We start from the raw sequence: 13079 nt of genomic DNA, 5'->3' as shown, positions 1-13079 counted from the left end.
AATTTTTCCCCTTTCTTCTTTACAAAACTGCTCAAGCTCTGTCAGATTGCATGGGCATTGTGAGTGAACAGCCCTTTTCAAGTCCAGCCACAAATTCTCAATTGGATTAAGGTCTGGACTGTGACTTGGCTTCTCCAGAACATTAACTTTGTTGTTTTTAAGGCATTCCTGTGTAGCATTGCGTTATGCTTGGAGTCATTGTCTTGTTGGAAAATAAATCTTCCCTCAAGTCGCAGGTCTCTTGCAGACTGCATCAGGTTTTCCTCCAGGATTTCCCTGTATTTTGCTGCACTCATTTGATCCTCTACCTTCACAAGCCTTCCAGGGCCTGTGGCCGTGAAGCATCCCCACAGCATGATGCAGACACTACCGTGCTTCATGGTAGGGATAGTGTGTTTTTGACGTGTAGTGTTTGGCTTGCGTCAAACTTAGCATTTAGTCTGATGGCTAAAAAAGCTCAATTTTGGTTTCATCAGACCATAGAACCTTCTTCCTGCTGACTTTAGAGACTCCCACATGCCTTCTGGCAAACTCTAGCCAAGATTTCATGTGAGTTTTTTTTCCAACAAGATCAAAAACTAAGATCACCTGAAGCTGTTTTTCTTGCATTTTATTCTGACAGGAATATACAAACTCCATCCTCTCAATTTTTCACTTTTGAAGGCCTCCCACTTACCAAGCACATCTTTGCCAGAAAACCTGTCCCAATTTACATTTGCCAGGCCCTTTCTCAAAATCAGCCTTTCTCCAATTTTGAATCGATCTCAACCTGAGGACCAGACAAATCCTTCTTCATAATTAAAACTAACGGCATTATGATCACTAGATATAAGGTGTTCCCCTACACAAACTTCAGTCACCTGCTCTCTCATTCTCTAATAAGATATCCAGTAATGCACCCTCTCTAGGCAAGACCTCTATGTAATGATTAAGGAAACTTTCTTGAACAGATTTGACAAACTATGCCATCCAGCCTTTTTACAGTAGCGGAGTCCTAGTCAATATGTGAAAAGCTAATAATCACCTATTATCACAACTTTGTCTCTTGCAACTGTGATCTCTCTACAAATTTCAAGATTCATGATTGTTTAATGTCATTTCCAGTACACAAGTACGCAGGACAAAGTACTTGTTACTCCAGAGCTGGTACAGGGCAAAAGGAAACATAATAAGATAAAGAACAATTATAAAAAACACAATAAATATAAGTACATAAGATAGCTTATATATATAGGTTGATAGTATGTACATCAAGTGACATATGAGTGTCTGTACATAAGGTGACCGACAGAAAATGATAGAGTAATGGTGATGTGGGGTGTTGGGGAGGGGTGTAGTGGACAGAGTTGTTATTCAGCTTTACTGCTTGGAGAAAATGACTGCTTTTGAGCCTGGAGGTCCTGGTATGGATGCTACGTAGCCTCCTTTCTGATGAGTATGGGATAAAAAGTCCATGAGCAGGGTGGGTGGATCCTTCATGATGTTACCTGCCCTTTTCCAGCACCTTTCTGTATATACGTCCTTGAAGGTGGGTGAAGCATTGGGCAGTTTTGACTACCTGTTGTAGAGCCTTCCTGTCCTGTCCTTTGCAGTACAGTTTCTGTGCCATGCAGTGACGCAGCTCTCTACTGTGCATCTGTAGAAGGGCATGAGTAGGGGTGAGTTTGCTCTTCTACTTACTAGTGGGTGATCTACAATATACTGTAATCCCATTAGCATGGTCCCCTCTTTCTTACTCTTTAGTTCCACCCCTACAGCCTCAGTAGGCAAATTCTCCGATCTGTCTTGAGCAAAATTGGGCCATTCAGCCCATCAAGTCTGCTCTGCCATCCCATGATGGCTGATCTTTTTTTTTAACTGAGATACAGCATGGAATAGGCCCTTCAAGCCACATTGCCCAGCAATCCCCGGATTTGATCCTAGTTTAATTAAGGGACAATTTATACTGAAGGGGCAGAAGCCAGAAACTTGTGTTTTTCCTTGCATAGATGCTGCTTGACTTGCTGAGTTCCTCCAGCATTTTTGTACGTATTATTTAAGGTTTTCAGCATCTGTAGAATCTCTTGTGTCAAAATCAATACCTGCTATTTTCAAGGCAACAAAAATTCAAACACTCCATTTCACTGCAGACAACAAAGTCTGGCATTTTTGTTGCTTTTTTCAATGTTTCTGGATGCCCTTGAGTACTCTGGAGATGTAACTAACTGTAGTGGAAGGACGGTTGTAGCCAATTAGGAGTCAGCATGGTGCCACATAAAAAAGAATGTGATAATGACCAAAGATGGTGCCTTAGTAATGTTGGTCAATGAGAAAATACTGGCCACCGTATCAGAACAGATCTTCAAAAATTATCATGTTATCATTTTTCAATCATCCAGCAAGACAGGAAGGGCTTTAATTCCCTCAAAGACACAGAGCAGGTAGATCAGCTCAGGGAGGATGCCATCAGTAGTCTCAAGAGCATGGACAGAACCACGCTCCCTGGCAAGTTGAAGCTCTGATATATGCAATTCGGGCTCCTTCCATGCCTCATGTGGCCACTAACCCTGTATGAAGTTCCAATCTCGAAGGTGGAAAAGCTGGAGAGACTGATCAGCTCATACGTAAAGAAGTGGCTTGGTCTTCCCAGGGGCCTCAGCAGCATAGGGCTCTACGGCAAAGGAGTCCTAGAGCTACCTATTTCCAGTCTTTCAGAGGAGTACAAGTGCGCCGAAGTAAGACTGGAGATGATGTTGACAGAGGCAAGTAATCCATTTGTAGCACAAGCTGCCCTCATCCTGGATACTGGGAGGAAATGGACTCCATCAGAAGCAACCGAGCAAGCAAAGGCAGCACTCAAGCACAGGGACATCGTGGGCAAGGGAGGAGCGGTCTCGGCTTTGGGGACAGAACACCAGCCTGGAACAAGGCTGCTCCGTCTCAGAGACGCAGACCCGTGACGCAGGAGGTACGTCGGCAAGACGTCGGATGGTGCACAAAGCCCGTCACTCAGACAAGACAAGGGCAATGGATGAGCTGGGAGGGAGTGGAGAAAGGAAAGATCTCCTGGAGAGAGTTGTGGGAGATGCAGACGTTCAGAGCGAGCTTCACCATCAGGGCTGCCGATGATGTCTTGCCGTCTCCCATGAATCTCAACCAATGGAATGGAGAGGACCCCACATGCTCCCTCTGCCCGACTTCAGTAACACTAAAACACATTCTGGTGGGCTGCAAGACCAGCCTCACTCAAGGCCGATACACCTGGCGGCACAACCAGGTGTTACGGTGTCTTGCAGCAGTGCTGGAAAGTCAGCGGATGAGCATCAACACTCTCCCTCCCCCTTCATCCCGCTGGCCATTAACAGCATTTGTCTGGGAAGGTGAGGATCAAGCCAGACTCGTCACATCAAGACCAGACACCGGGCGGCTAGGCAGGGCACGTGATTGGAAGACGGTGGCAGACTTAGGCCAGAGGCTCTGCTTCCGAACTGAAGTCACGGAAACCAACCTCAGACCAGACCTTGTGCAATGGTCAGCCTCACTCCATCTCGTTTACATCATCGAGCTTACAGTGCCCTGGGAGGATGCAGTGGAGGAGGCCCACAAGCGCAAGAAGCTGAGGTACACTGAGCTCACAGCCGATGTGCAGCAACGTGGCTGGAAAGCAAGGGTGCGACTGGACGAAGTAGGCTGCAGAGGATTTGTAGCCACATCAATATCAAGACTACTCCAGGAGTTGGGAGTGCGAGGGAAGAGACACTGACAAGCAGTTAAAGTCCTCTCCAGAGCTGCTGAAAAGGGTAGTCAGTGGCTCTGGATGAAGAGAAAGGATTCCATCTGGGCCCCCAAGTGAGTGAATGGCATCTAGGGGATGAGCCTGGGACGCCAGGATTCGCTGCTGAACCCTCTGGAAGTGTCATGAGCCCATCAGCGAAACACTGAGGAAAGAGGGCGCCCACTTGATAACCCAGAAGATGCCACCACTCACTTGGCTACCCCGCAGAATCTGGGCAGCATGTCTCAGAAGTGCGAATAAGGGATATTAACATCTAGTCCTACATAACATACCAATACCTCATCTAACCAACTACATACACTCTGATCACGCCTCAGTGCATTGCCAAATGTGTTCACCTATATTTTGCCATCTTATAATTGGAATTGAAATAAGATATTGAAGATAAAAATTCTACTGGTTCATCTGTCAAGCCTTGATGCAATTGATTTGAGTAAAAAACCTTCCAGAGATCCCTGCTGGAAGTGTAGAGGGTGAACACTTGACAGAAGTCAAAGGCTGATACACAATGGCAGTAACTAGTGGGCAATCAATGCTTCTGGAAGTTCTAGCAACTTTAATCAATATGAAAGAGAGGAGCTCTGCATTTTATTTTCTCCTTTGTCAACAAGAAGAAAACAATTCACTTGATTTTTATACTGCTCTGCTCTGCATGCAAGGCAGCACAAGCTCGGGCACAATTTCATAACAGTTCTCATTCAATACATTACACTGAAAATAAAAGGCTGCAGCAAATTAGTACATCACCCATTCACCTCTGGATCACAGACTTAAGTGGCTTGTAATTGCGAGGATGAAGTTGGTGCTTTAGTGCAAATATCAATAACACCAGGAGCATGAACTTGCTTTGATCTGGATAATAAGCTTTTACTCAATAGTACATCTTGCTTCAGATTCGGACTCTGCTTATCCAAGCTCAACAGAGAGTGCCATAACGTAAGCTGCCACTTCAATGAATTATGGAGCAAATGCTGCAATATCAGAGGCACTCGTACAAGTTGAACATTAAGTTGCTGTACCGGATATCCTGCGTATTACACAGACTGTACAGAGGTCTTCTTCCATTCTTTACATCACAACAGGTGCCCCGTCTTTGGCTGGCAAGACTAGGGGTCGGCACGGTAGCGTCGCGATTACCACAACACTATTACAGCGGCTGTTATTGAGGTTCTATTCCCACTGCTGTCTGTAAGGAGTTTGTACGCTCTCCCAGTGACCATGTGGGTTTTCACCAAGCGCTCTGGCTTCCTCCCACATTACAAAGACATACCGTTAGGGTGAGTAAATTGTGGGCAAGTTATGTTGGCACAGGAAGCATGGCAACTCTTGTCAACCCCCAGCACAATGTATTTCACTGTTTCGATGTACATATGACAAATAAAGCCAATCCTTCATCTTTAAAGTCCACGACTTACTATAGAAAAGACAACAGAAATCACATGCACAAGTATCCAAAGAGAGCAGAATGAGTCAATTTTACAGTGGATGGTAATAGTGGCAAAAGGTGTTCAAGACAGAAAGATGGAGATTAGGTCATCACACTATCAATCAAAGCTAGAGACTACGGAGCTGTGGCCAAAATCAAACAGAAGCGTGTCACTGCCCTCCACTCACTGCATTTATCTATATACTTTCCTGGTACAAAGTTTTTCTCGTTGCTTCCTTTCTTTACTTCACAATTAATGGTTGTTGGCTGGCAAGAGTTGTTAACTGACTCTCCAAAAACATTAAAGTTCTTAGGTGTCTTTTAAAATTTGCTGCAACTTTTTTTTAAAAGAAGCACAGAGAAATTGAAGGGGAATTAAAATAAATTATGGTTAAACACCATCTATAAATTTGTCAATGACACCACTGTTGTTATTCTCTTTTCCTTTTTAAGGTTCTTTGGGAAGACCCTGACCTGGAGTTACACTCTGATTTTGTTTTTTTGCGGGAATGGGACCTGCTCTCAGAACTTCACGACCAGCCGCTTTTTGATATCCCAAGGACGTGGCCTGGAAGATTAGTGTGCCTTCAGGGTGCCAGATTTTCATGGTTCTGGAGATGGGCTGCTTCAAGGCTGGTGCCCCTGACAGAGGCGTCACAGGAGAACACGGAACATCGGGAGCAGCGGGTTAGCTGCCGTGGGCTATGTCCAGAGACCTGAGCACTGGGGCCAACTCTCAGGGTGCAGAGCTCAGAAGAAGCAACACAAGAGACTTTTATCATCACAAATCAGCAAGTTGTTTGTTATGTCTCCCCTCTCCCTATGAAACGAGGACACCTTTCTTCCCCTTATTATGTCGAATTACCGGGTGAATGAGTAGTCTTTCCGGTACTGCAAGTCTGTGACATTAAGTGTACCTATTGAACTTTTGTTGTTAGGAGAACCTCAAATGGTGTTGAGCCATAAAGGGGTAAGACAATCGTCTGGTTGAGTGTCACAACAATAAACACTCACTCAATATCAGCAAGATCAAGGAATTGACTGTGGGCTTCAGGAAGGGGAAGTCAGGAGAACACACACCAGTCCTTATCCAGTGGTGGAAGTCCTTAGCATCATGGATGCAACATATTAATTCAATCGCAAAGGCAGCATGCCAGCAGTTCTATTTAATTCGGACTGTGAGTAGATTTGGTATGTCACCAATATAGATGCATGGAGGAAAGCATTCTGATTTGGTGGATCACAACCCAGCATGGAGGATCCAACGAATAAGATCGTAAAAGACTGCAGAGAGTTGTAGACTTAGCCACCTCCACCAAGGGTACGACCCTCCTCACCATTAAAGACAGCTTCAAGAAGCATCAAAACCCCCACCATCCCTCTTGGTATTACTGAATTGATAGAGGAGCCTGAAGACCCACACTCAATGATTTAGGAAAAGCTTCTTCCCTCCAGCATCAGATTTCTGAACGAACACCACTCAACATCCATATTTTGCACTATTTACTTTTGAAACTGCTAGTAATTTCTATGTCTTGCACTGTACTGTTGTCACAAAACAAACTTCACAGCGACGTCAATAATTAACTTAATTCTGATTCTCAATACATTAAACCTACTACAAAGAAACAAAAGCAGCAATTGTTTATTTCCCTTGATACAATGGTAAGAGCAGCATTTCCTGATTAATACTACATCACAACAAACATCACAGCTGCCCATTTATCCATTTCTGTCCACTTCACTCTAAATTAGACAATGTCAGTAAATGAAGGAATTCCCTGTTTTCAGCAACATCCAATTGTTGATTACATCACTCAATTCTTGAATTTACCTTGAACTTGTGCACACGAGTTGGCCTCCACATTTTCCATCCATTAGTATCCCTGATTGAGCACGTTCTGAATCGAGTTAATCCCTTCCTCCTTTCACCAGCACTATATCCTCTGCTTCACCCAGGGCAGCCTTCTAACCTGTGACTAAACGTCTGCAGAACCTACGTATTCCCAAAACCAACAGTCAGTCAAGTCACTTTTATTGTCATTTCGACCATAACTGCTGGTACAGTACATAGTAAAAATGAGACAACGTTTTTCAGGACCGTGGTGTTACATGACAGTACAAAAAACTAGACTGAACTACGTAATAAAAAAACACAGAGAAAACTACACTAGACTACAGACCTACACATGACTGCATAAAGTGCACAACAACAGTGCAGGCATTACAATAAATAATAAACAGGACAGTAGGGCAAGGTGTCAGTCCAGGCTTCGGGTATTGAGGAGCCCGATAGCTCGGGGGAAGAAACTGTTACATAGTCTGGTTGTGAGAGCCCGAATGCTTTGAAGCCTTTACCCAGACGGCAGGAGGGAGAAGAGATTGTATGAGAGGTGCATGGGGTCCTTCATAATGCTGTTTTCTTTGCGGATGCAGTGCGTAGTGTAAATGTCCATGATGGCGGGAACAGAGACCCTGATGATCTTCTCAGCTGACCTCACTATCCACTGCAGGGTCTTGCGATCTGAGACGGTGCAATTTCCGAACCAGGCAGTGATGCAGCTGCTCAAGATGCTCTCAATACAACCCCTGTAGAATGTGATGAGGATGGGGGGGTGAGAGATGGACTTTCCTCAGCCTTCGCAAAAAGTAGAGACGCTGCTGGGCTTTCTTTGCAATGGTGCTGGTGTTGAGGGACCAGGTGAGATTCTCCGTCAGGTGAACACCAAGAAATTTGGTGCTCTTTACAATCTCTACCGAGGAGCCGTTGATGTTCAGCGAGGAGTGGTTGCTCCGTGCCCTCCTGAAGTCAACAACCATCTCTTGTTGTTGAAGTCAACAGCACAGCAAGGCAGAAGCTTCCACAAAGGGTGCAGCCTTATAGAAGTGATTTTTAGCCACTCAGTTCATTAAGCTAGTATGAATCCACACAAGCTGCATAACCAACTTTGACAGCATTTCAATAAGCCAAATGTCAATTCAGTAAAAATTGCATATTCATATACCACACAAGACAGCATACAAAAAAATGCTCCTATGTACAATTTTATTTCAAAAATTAACTGATAGAATAGTGGGTTGAGTCAGTGTTTACAGCCAAGACATGATTGCCCCAAGGCAGTGATTGGTTTTCATGGAATGACTTGCTAGGTCAGTGTGTATTAATATGTAGGTTAGGAATGCTCTGAAAAACATTCGTGAACCAATAGGCCGTCAGCTAGAGTAATGAATTTGGAATCCTTTGTCTTAAAAAGCTGTTGACGAAAGAAACATATCAAAAATTTCAAACCTGAGATTTTGTTTTTGTTGGTAAGGACTTTAAGGATCACGGGTCAGAGAGAGGGAGAAGAATGCAATGCCAGGAATGCATCCAGGTTCCTGAATGGCCCTCGAACCTGGTCTAAAAGGTTTAGACTGCACTCAAAATATCATCCACTCCTGCTTACAAGTGTGACTGAGCTTTCATGCATTTTTATCTTTTATTTCTATATTTGGCAAAAATGGATTTTTAAGCAGCTTAAAAAAATTAATACTATCATGCCCTCAAAACTAATCAGTAAACTCCAAGATCTGGGTCTCAAAACCACCTTGTGCAATTGGATCCTCGATTTCCTCACTTGTAGACCCCAGTCAGCACAGACTGGCAAAATCAGAGGTGGAGAGGGTCAGTAATTTTAAATTCCCGGTGCTACCATCTCAGAGGGCCTGTCCAGGACCCATCACATAAATATAATGCAAAGAAAGCACAACAGCACCTGTTCTTATTTGGCCCAGTACATCAATGTTAAAGCCCTCCCAACCATTGAGCATATCTACATGAAACACTGTCATACAACAGCATAATCTATTAAAGATCCTCACCATCCAGACCATGCTCTTTTCTTACCGCTGCCATCAGGTAGAAGGTACAAGAGCCTCAGGACTCGCACCACCAGGTTCAAGAACAGTTACCACCCCTCAACCATCAGGCTCTTGAACAAAAGAAAGTAACTGCACTCATCTACTGAGATGTTTCCACAACAAATGATCCCACTTTAAGGATTCTATCTTGCTATTTCAAGCCCTCGTTATTTATTGCAATTTATTTATATTTGCACTTGCAGTTTGTTGACTTCTATGCTCTACTTGATCAAGTCAAGTCAATTTTTATTGTCATTTCGACCATAACTGCTGGTACAGTGCATAGTAAAAATGAGACAACGTTTTTCAGGACCATAGTTTACATGACACAGTACAAAAAACTAGACTGAACTACTTAATAAAAAAAACACAGAGAAAGCTATACTAGACTACAGACCTACACTGGACTGCATAAAGTGCACAAAAACAGTACCGGCATTACAATAAATAATAAACAGGACAGTAGGGCAAGGTGTCAGTCCAGGCTTCGGGTATTGAGGAGTCTGATAGCTTGGGGGAAGAAACTGTTACATAGTCTGGTCGTAAGAGCACGAATGCTTGGGGGCCTTTTCCCAGACGGCAGGAGGGAGAAGAGATTGTATGAGGGGTGCATGGGGTCCTTCATAATGCTGTTTCCTTTGCGGATGCAGCGTGTAGTGTAAATGTCCATGATGGCAGGAAGAAGGACCCCAATGATCTTCTCAGCTGACCTCACTATCCGCTGCAGGGTCTTGCGATCCGAGATGGTGCAATTTCCGAATCAGGCAGTGATGCAGCTGCTCAGGACGCTCTCAATACAATCCCTGTAGAATGTGATGAGGATGGGGGGTGGGAGATAGACTTTTCTCATTGATCTTTCATTGATCCGGTTTACAGTTACTTTCTATAGATTTGCTGAGTATACCCATAGGAAAAAGAATCTCAGGATTGTATGTAGCAACATATATATACTCAGATAATAAAATTTACTTGGAACTTCTACACTACATGGTGGAAACCACGATAGAGTTTATTCATAGTCACATTCATCATTGTTGCTGTTGGCAGCCAGTGACTGTGATCGAGATTCTGCAGTGTGATAGTAGCTCTGGTACATAACAGCAGGTACTTATTTTGGAGTTCTGGCACTGAGAAAGAATATTTTAAACTGTCAGAATCTAAAGGGGCAGCCTGCAATTTGTAAGATTCAGGAACATACTAAACAAGCAGTGTATGAAAAGACCTTCATGTTGGAGAAAGTTTTAACTATTCCTCAAGTTTCAGCTGTTGTGAGACATTCAACAATGCAAGATGTAGAAGGAAAAATTTGTGTAGCGGAAAGGTGAAACCCGTTGCTGCAAGGATTAAAGCAAAGAGCACTGAAACCTTCAAAACAGGAAAACAGGTAAGTTTAAGAAAGAAAGGAATGAAGATATGATTTTTGAACTTAAAAGTGAACAGGTTTTGCAGCTGTAATGCTATAAAAAACAATCTATCCCCTAACCACACTGCCAGAAATTCTTGTGTTACTGGAGCTTTACATTTACTTGATATACCACAATGCACCCAGAACTCTAGCTGATTCATGGTGTTGGTTATTGCAGTGATTACATGCAATGATACCTGCAATTATTTAAATCACTACATATGTGGCAACTATGTTAACCAATCTTATAATCCAAAACACTGATTATACTTACATAAGAATACAAGAAATAGGAGCAGGAGTAGGCCATCTGACCCGTCGAGCCTGCTCTGCATTCAATAAGATCATATCTGATCTGGCCATGGACTCATCTTCACCTACCTGCCTTATCCCCGTAACTCTTAATTCCCTTACTATGCAAAAATCTATCCAACCTTGTCTTAAATATAGAGGCAAGGAAGGTAGCCTCCACTGCTTCATTGGGCAGAGAATTCCACAGATTCACCACTCTCTGGGAAAAGCAGTTCCTCCTCATCTCTGTCCTAAATCCTGTGTTAAAACTGCCAATCTTGAGGCTATGTCCCCTAGTTCTAGTCTCACCTATCAGTGGAAACAACTTTCCTGCCTCTATCTTATCTATCCCTTTCATAATTTTATATAAAGATCTCCTCTCATTCTTCTGAATCCCAGACGACTTCATCTCTCCTCAAAGTCTAACCTTCTCACCTCTGGAATCAACCTGGTGAACCTTCCTTGAACTGCCTTCAAAGCCAGTATATCCTTCCCCAAGTAAAGAGACCAGAACTGCACAGAGTACTCCAGGTGCAGCCTCACCAGTACCCTGTACAGTTGCAGCATAATCTCTCTGCTCTTAAATTCAATCCCTCTAGCAATGAAGGCCAACATCATATTTGCCTTCTTGATAGTCTGCTGCACCAGCGAACCAACCTTTTGTGATTCTGAGATGATTGCTGCAACTTATTTGGAAAAAAGTACATAACATTGTTTGCCCCTCTGCCCCTAACACACCTTAACAAGGGAGGCAGTTAAGGAATTACAGCCAAATAGCAAAAATCTCCTTACAATGTTATCTTTCTGGTGTCTCTTCTTTGGCCATGTTTTCCTCACATAAATATTTGGACATTTTCTACATTGGCCAATTTAATTGCAGGTTGCATGACACGAAGACACACCCCCACCCCCACACACAAGACAGTGGCTTTAACAGCAATAGACAGAGAGAAGAGAGACTGCATTTGCTGGATTCTAGAGTAACAAAGAAGGTGCTGGAGGAACTCAGTAGGCCAGGCTGCATCTGTGCAGGAAAATGGACATATGATGTTTCAGCACAAACAAGAAAAAACCTGCAGTTGCTGGAAGTCCAAGCAGCACACACAAAATGCTGCAGGAACTCAGCAGGCCAGGCAGCATCTCTGGAAAAGAGTAAGTACAGGTGGTCCCCGAGTTAACGAACGTCAGGCTTATGGACAACTCGTACTTACGAACCGAGGAAGGAGAATGCCATCCGCCATTTTAAGTCAGATTGCAACGCCGTCCACCATTTTACATCGTTGCCGTTGACACTGTGTTGAGTGTTTAACTTTGTATTTGGCTTAAATTTTTCTTAGTAAGATTCATCCTGACCCCACCCCCCCCCCCCCCTTTCCGGTCGGCTGGTGGCACAGTGGGATCAGCGCCGGGCTGGAGAACAGAGGTTTCCAAGTTCGATCCAGTGACAGACCGCTCCTGTGCCAGGTTGATGTCAATCCAGTGACTCCTGTACCATCCATGCCGGGTTGATGTCGAGCTTGCAACTCGACCTCGTAAAAAAAAACACACTGCCACCTCCAGTTTAAATTCCCACACGGAATATTGTGGAGGATCAAATACCCAAACCCAGCACAGCCCCCACTTGTCCCATTTAACCTGTCTCAGTGCAGACCTGGGAAACTCAATGCGGTGGTTCTTAGGACCCCGCAGACCTTGGGAGCCAGCGGAGCTCAGGATCCACCACCCGCAGTGTTTCTGTTCCATTAACAGGAAGCAATCGCGATTGAAAATAAAGTGGAAATAATAAAGCGTTTGGAAAGAGGTAAAACGCCATCAGTCATTGGAAAATCGTTAGGCTACAGTCGGTCAACAATCAGAACAATTTTAACAGATAAAGTGAGAATAATGAAGCATGTGAAAGGCCCTGCCCCGATGAAAGCTACAATTATTTCTAAGCAACGCAGTGGTTTAATTATTGGAATACATACGTTTCTTAAGTGTTTTATATGCATAGAAAGGTAAAATATATACTATATACTAAGACAACCGTTTGACTGACGCTATGGCATTAGTTAGATATGGCCCTTGTGGCTAAAAGGATCGGGGGTATGGAGAGAAAGCAGGTATAGGGTTCTGAGTTGGATGATCAGCCATGATCATACTGAATGGCGGTGCAGGCTTGAAGGGCCAAATGGCCTACTCCTGCACCTATTTTCTATGTTTCTATGCTAAATAATACCAGATGTACTTGTTCCGATTTAAAGACGGACTCAGGAACGGAACTCGTACATAACCCGGGGACT

The 13079-nt window shown here is 43.8% G+C and overlaps 1 protein-coding gene across 2 annotated transcripts in view; it reads right to left on the bottom strand.

Annotated features, from left to right (window-relative positions):
* The window catches only part of LOC140714142 (casein kinase I-like), a 195196-nt gene that overhangs the window by 120017 nt on the left and 62100 nt on the right, over positions 1-13079 (bottom strand). The gene's annotated exons all lie outside the window — the stretch shown is intronic.

This window comes from Hemitrygon akajei, chromosome 21 (genome assembly GCF_048418815.1).
Source record: "Hemitrygon akajei chromosome 21, sHemAka1.3, whole genome shotgun sequence".
Classification (NCBI taxonomy): Eukaryota; Metazoa; Chordata; class Chondrichthyes; order Myliobatiformes; family Dasyatidae; genus Hemitrygon; species Hemitrygon akajei.
Note: the sequence above shows the minus strand (reverse complement) of the source record. Positions and strands in the feature narration are given on the sequence as shown.